This window comes from Nicotiana tabacum, chromosome 6, assembly GCF_000715075.1.
Source record: "Nicotiana tabacum cultivar K326 chromosome 6, ASM71507v2, whole genome shotgun sequence".
Classification (NCBI taxonomy): Eukaryota; Viridiplantae; Streptophyta; class Magnoliopsida; order Solanales; family Solanaceae; genus Nicotiana; species Nicotiana tabacum.
Window position 1 is genome coordinate 41,905,440 of NC_134085.1, and position 6,317 is coordinate 41,911,756.

Consider the following 6,317-nt stretch of genomic DNA (forward strand, 5'->3'; position numbering starts at 1 on the left):
CTATGCTCTAAAAATCCTATCTAAATTCTTCAAACTTGCTCTTGTACTTCCTTGTCGCCTTGTTGTCTTGTTCTTTCTCGATAAAATCCATGTTGCTATTCCCTTAGGCGGACTCCCAACTTCTGAAACTTGAACTGTATGTATTCCTCTGTTATCCAGGCGGGCTCCTGACTTCACAACATAAACACAACAATGAAAACTTTCTGCCCCAGTTTGAAAACTGAGCACATGTTACTGGCCAAGATTTTAAAAACTAAAACTTGAATTATAATACCTCTATTCTCCAGGCGGATTCCTGACCTCCGAAACTTGAATTGCATGCCTCTATTCTTCAGGTGGGCTCCTGACTTCAAAATAGATAAAGAGATTGATTGAAAACTAAAATTGGATTATATCGCCTCTGTTCTCCAGGCGGGCTCCTAGTTTCGACTGCTTAAAATATTCAACACCTCCATTTTCCAGGCGGGCTCCTGACTGTTGAACTTAGAATTGAAACTACTCCTCTATTATCCAGGCGGGCTCCTGATTCTTAAAATTAAATTGTACGTCTCTATTCTCCAGGCGGATTCCTGATTACTAAAATTAAATTGTATGTCTCTATTTTCCAGGCGGACTCCTGATTACTAAAATTAAATTATATGTCTGTATTTTCCAGGCGTACTCCTGATTACTAAAATTAAATTGTATGTCTCTATTCTCCAGGCGGACTCCTGACTTCAAGATAAACAAAGAGATTGAGGGGAAGGTAAAACTTGAATTGTATCACCTCCGTTCTTCAGGCGGGCTCCTGATTGCTCAAAATCTGAATGGTATGTCTCTATTTTCCAGGCGGACTCCTGATTTCTGAATTTGAAATTGAATGTATTCCTCTATTATCCAGGCGGGCTCCTGGTTGCTCCAAACAATTATGAACCTAAGGTGTTACTTCTCACTGTACCAAGGTATCTTCCGGGTATATAAACTACGTCCTATTATCCAGGAAGGTCCTGACAACTTGCACTTATTCTAATCATGCTAACTTCGCGATCAAATTCCATTCCCCTTATGCATTTCAAGATTATCTTGTATTTAATCAAACCGCACTTTGCGATCAAACCTAATTACTGCTTGTTTTTCCTTCTTGGAGAATTCCTTCTCAACGGCTAACTTTCTGCCCCTGTTACAATCAAAAAAAATTTCGTCAGTTTAAAATGGTGGTTAGTTGATGGCCTTTTTGCTAAAAAATCCTTCCGCTGCCTTGCTTTGTGTTGACTGCCTTCCACGCACTATCCCTGAACCGCTTGACTTTCTGACCAACTTTTAAATCTCCCAACATCCATGCTGTTATTTTATTTTCTGACCTTTTGTTTAAGCTTTTGCCTTTCCCACGACATTCCCCAATCATTTCACCGATGAAACTTCCGTTAATTCCCTGTGTTCCACTTGACGTCAAGTTGTTTTTGACATGCTCTAACCACGTTGTGCTTTACAATTCTAGAAACCGGTAGTGAGTTTTGAAGTCCTTTCTGCTTGCATTGACCAAGACTAGTACTGAAACATCTCAACTAGATAAAACCCTCAAAAGAAAATAAAATGCGATGATTTTTGAGTCAAGGATAAGGAGAATCCAAAACTAGATGGTTATTTCAAAAAGAGAAGGAAAAGAAACTTATCTGAGCGAGACAACTGGTACCAATGGTTATGACATGCATTTTGAATTGATCGACCCAATCTGTCCAAATAACCGGCTTTCAATCGCCATACTTTGTTGCCCAGAACTTCCATCACTTGTTTGAATTACCCAGACCTTAACTTTGCTTTCCTGCGGTACCTCGAAACATTTTCCACCCACAGACCTTTTGCCATTCAAACATTTTCCAACTCACTTTCGCCTCAAGGTGCCCGCGAGGGTTTTCACCAATAAGACTCTCTCATTTATTTTCTCTCAGCTCCCGTCGCCTTACGGTGCCCGCAAAGGTTTTCACCAATAAGACTCTCTCATTTTTACTTTCATTCTTTTTTGCTTGAACCAGAGTGTCGCCGCTGATACGAATTACCGTTACCTGCTCGACCTGACATTTCTTAGAAATTGATCAAAAGGTCTTTCTTTGGATCGTATTGTAGGCTTTTGGATTGGGTTAAGAAAAAGGTATAACAGGCTCAAAACAATTCGAATGGGTTTAAATTACAACTTTCGGAATCCAATTTTCACAAAATCACAACTTCTGCCCCAATTTCTTGCTTGGGGATTTTTGGATTTCTATTTTGATATGACTGAACCTCGGAGTAAGGCTGCCTACGTACTCTTTCGGGATCAAGTCAAACGTAGTTCATGATATTATAACTTTTGTTGTTGTGTTTTCCTTTTCTTTCTCTTTCTTTTTCCTTTTCCTTTGTTTTTCTCTTCTTTCTTTTCCTTTTTGTTTTTCTCTTCTTTCTTTTCTTCTTTTCTTTTCTTTTCTTTCTTTTCCTTTTCCTTTGTTTTTCTCTTCTTTATTTTCCTTTTTGTTTTTCTCTTCTTTCTTTTATGTTCGGCACCTGTGTTCCCTGATAATGCCGTTGATTCCGAAAGAGGGGTATGAAAAATAAGTAAGGCTCAAAGGGGATAACAAGGGATAATAATGTTTGGATAGCAGGATAAAACACTTTCATCATTTCAATCTTTAAGATATGCCAAATACAAACAGATACATTCAGAAAATAAAGAAATCATACATAATATCTCTTGACCGCGTCGGAATTGATGGCCATTTCTATACATTTTCCTTCCACATCTGTCAAATACAATGCTCCGTTAGACAACACTCTGGTTATTACAAATGGTCCTTGCCAGTTTGGGGCAAACTTTCCTTCTGCTTCAGCCCAATGAGGCAAAATCCGCCTCAGTACTAATTACCCGACTTCGAATTTCCTTGGACGTACTTTCTTGTTGTATGCTCTTGCCATTCTTCATTGGTACAGTTGCCCATGACACACTGATGCCAATCTCTTCTCATCAATCAAACTCAACTGCTCAAGATGGCTTTTCACCCATTCATCATCATCGATCTCAGCCTCTGCAATGATTCGCAGAGATGGGATTTCCACTTCTGCGGGTATTACTGCCTCGGTACCATATACCAATGAATAAGGAGTTGCCCCCACCGAGGTACGAACGGTGGTGCGATATCCTAACAATGCAAAAGGTAATTTCTCATGCCACTGTCTAGATCCTTCAACCATCTTCCGGAGTATTTTCTTTATATTCTTATTGGCTGCTTCAACCGCACCATTTGCCTTGGGACGGTATGGAGTAGAATGCCGATGGGTAATCTTAAACTGCTCGCACGTCTCCTTCATCAAATGACTATTCAGATTAGCCCCATTATCTGTGATGATTACCTTTGGAATCCTAAACCGACAGATGATATTTGAATGCACGAAGTCGACTACAACTTTCTTAGTCACAGACTTGAACGTCTTAGCTTCCACCCATTTGGTAAAATAATCTATAGCTACCAAAATAAACCTGTGCCCATTTGATGCTGCTGGATCAATTGGCCCAATAACATCCATGCCCCACGCAACAAAAGGCCATGGTGCGGACATCGTATGTAATTCTGATGGTGGAGAATGAATCAAATCTCCATGTACTTGGAATTGATGATACTTATGCACAAAACGGATACAATCTCGCTCCATCGTGAGCCAATAATAACCTGCTCGGAGAATTTTTTTTGCTAGAACATACCCACTCATATGCGGTCCACAAACTCCGGAATGTACCTCAGTCATGATAGTTATGGCCTGCCTTGCATCTATACATCTCAACAAACCGAGATCTGGAGTTCTTTTGTACAACACTCCTCCACTAAGGAAAAACCCGCTTTCTAATCGCCGAATCGTTCTTTTCTGATCACCGGTGGCCTGTATCGGATATACTCCCGTTCTAATGTACTCTTTGATATCATGGAACCACGGCTCTCCATCAATTTCCTCTTCTATCACATTACAGTAAGCATGCTGATCACGGACCTGAATCTGCAATGGATCAACATAAGCTTTATCTGGATGGTGCAACATTGACGCCAAAGTAGCCAAAGCGTCAGCAACCTCATTATGAATCCTTGGAATGTGCCTGAATTCTATGGCCTGAAAACGCAGGCAAAGCTCATGCAGACACTGCCGATACGGTATAAGCTTCAAATCCCGTGTTTCCCATTCACCTTGAATATGGTGTACCAGTAAGTCCGAGTCACCCATGACCAAGACTTCCCGTACACCCATATCCACAGCTAATCTCAATCCCAATATACACGCCTCATATTCTGCCATGTTGTTTGTACAGTAGAAACGAAGCCGAGCTGTAACAGGGTAATGCTGACCTGTTTCCGAAATAAGTACCGCTCCTATTCCCACGCCTTTCATATTTGCAGCCCCATCAAAGAAAAGTTTCCATCCCGACTTCTCAGCTTGTTCCAATTCATCAATGTGCATCACCTCTTCATCAGGGAAATAGGTTTTCAAAGGCTCATAATCTTCATCAACAGGGTTCTCAGCCAAATGATCGGCTAATGCGTGTGCTTTCATGGCAGTCCGTGTCACATAGATAATGTCGAACTCTGTAAGCAAGATCTGCCACTTTGCAAGCCTCCCTGTGGGCATGGGTTTCTGAAAAATATACTTCAATGGGTCCAAGCGAGATGTAAGGTAAGTAGTGTAAGATGACAAATAATGTTTCAACTTCTGTGCCACCCAAGTTAGGGCGCAACATGTCCTTTCCAGATGAGTATACTTAACCTCGTAAGATGTGAACTTCTTCCTGAGATAGTAGATAGCCTGCTCTTTCTGCCCGTAACATCGTGCTGCCCCAGTACGCAGCCGAATGAACTGTCCACAACTGTCAGATATAGAATCAAAGGCCTTCCTGATTCTGGCGGGACCAACACGGGTGGATTTGACAAATATCCCTTTATCTTATCAAAAGCCTCTTGACATTCATCAGTCCATTTGACCGCGACATCCTTCTTTAACAACTTGAAAATTGGTTCACAAGTTGCCATGAGCTGAGTAATGAACCTGCTGATATAGTTCAATCTTCCCAGCAAACTCATCACCTCGGTTTTGTTTCTTAGAGGTGGCAACTCCTGAATGGCTTTGATCTTCGACGGGTCTGATTCAATGCCCCGCCGGCTGACCATAAACCCCAGCAACTTCCCAGATGGCACCCCAAAAGCACACTTTGCAGGATTGAGCTTAAGATTGTACCTGCGAAGCCTTTGAAAGAACTTTCTCAAATCTATGATATGGTCGGATTGCTGTCTAGACTTCACGATCACATCATCCACGTACACCTCGATTTCCCTATGTATCATATCATGGAATATGGTTGTCATGGCCCTCATATAAGTTGCCTCGGCATTTTTCAAACAAAACGGCATGACCCGATAACAATACGTTCCCCACGGCGTGATGAATGCCGTCTTTTCTACATCTTCCTTGTCCATTAGAATCTGATGATAACCCGCATAACAATCCACAAAAGAACCAATATCATGTTTGGCACAATTTTCGATCAGTATATGAATGTTGGGCGATGGGAAATTATCTTTTGGACTTGCCTTGTTAAGGTCTCGATAATCGACGCACACCCTGGTCTTGCCATCTTTCTTTGACACAGGCACGACATTAGCTAACCAAGTGGGGTACCGTGTAACCTGAATGACCTTTGCCTCAAACTGCTTGGTAATCTCTTCTTTGATCTTCACACTTATGTCCGTTTTGAACTTTCTCAACTTCTGCTTGACAGGGAGGAGTGCCGGATCAGTGGGTAATTTATGAACCACAAAATCGGTGCTTAGACCTGGCATGTCATCATATGACCATGCAAAAATATCTTTGTACTCATGCAATACTTTAATTATCTCCTCCTTGAGTTGTGGCTCCAGATGAACACTTACTTTAGTTTCCCGTACATTGCCTTGATCCCCTAGATTAACTGCTTCTGTGTCATTTAGGTTAGGTTTGGGGTTTTCTTCAAAATGACTTAATTCTTTACTAATTTCCTCATAAGCTTCATCATTGTTACAATCCACCCCATCATCACACTTGATTTCTTGTATTATTACTTCCGAGCTAAATTGGCTTTTAAAATTGGGCCGAAGATTCCTCATGCATGTCATATCATTGATATCAGCATAAAAAGAACTGTACAAAAAGAAAAGAAAATGTAAAGAGAATTAGGGACGAAGAAAATTGCATTTCATTAAATGTAAAGATAACAAGGTTTTAACTCATCCAACCGGACGGAACATAGCAACTGGATTACAAAACCCTGGAATAATCCAGGTGACAAAAGG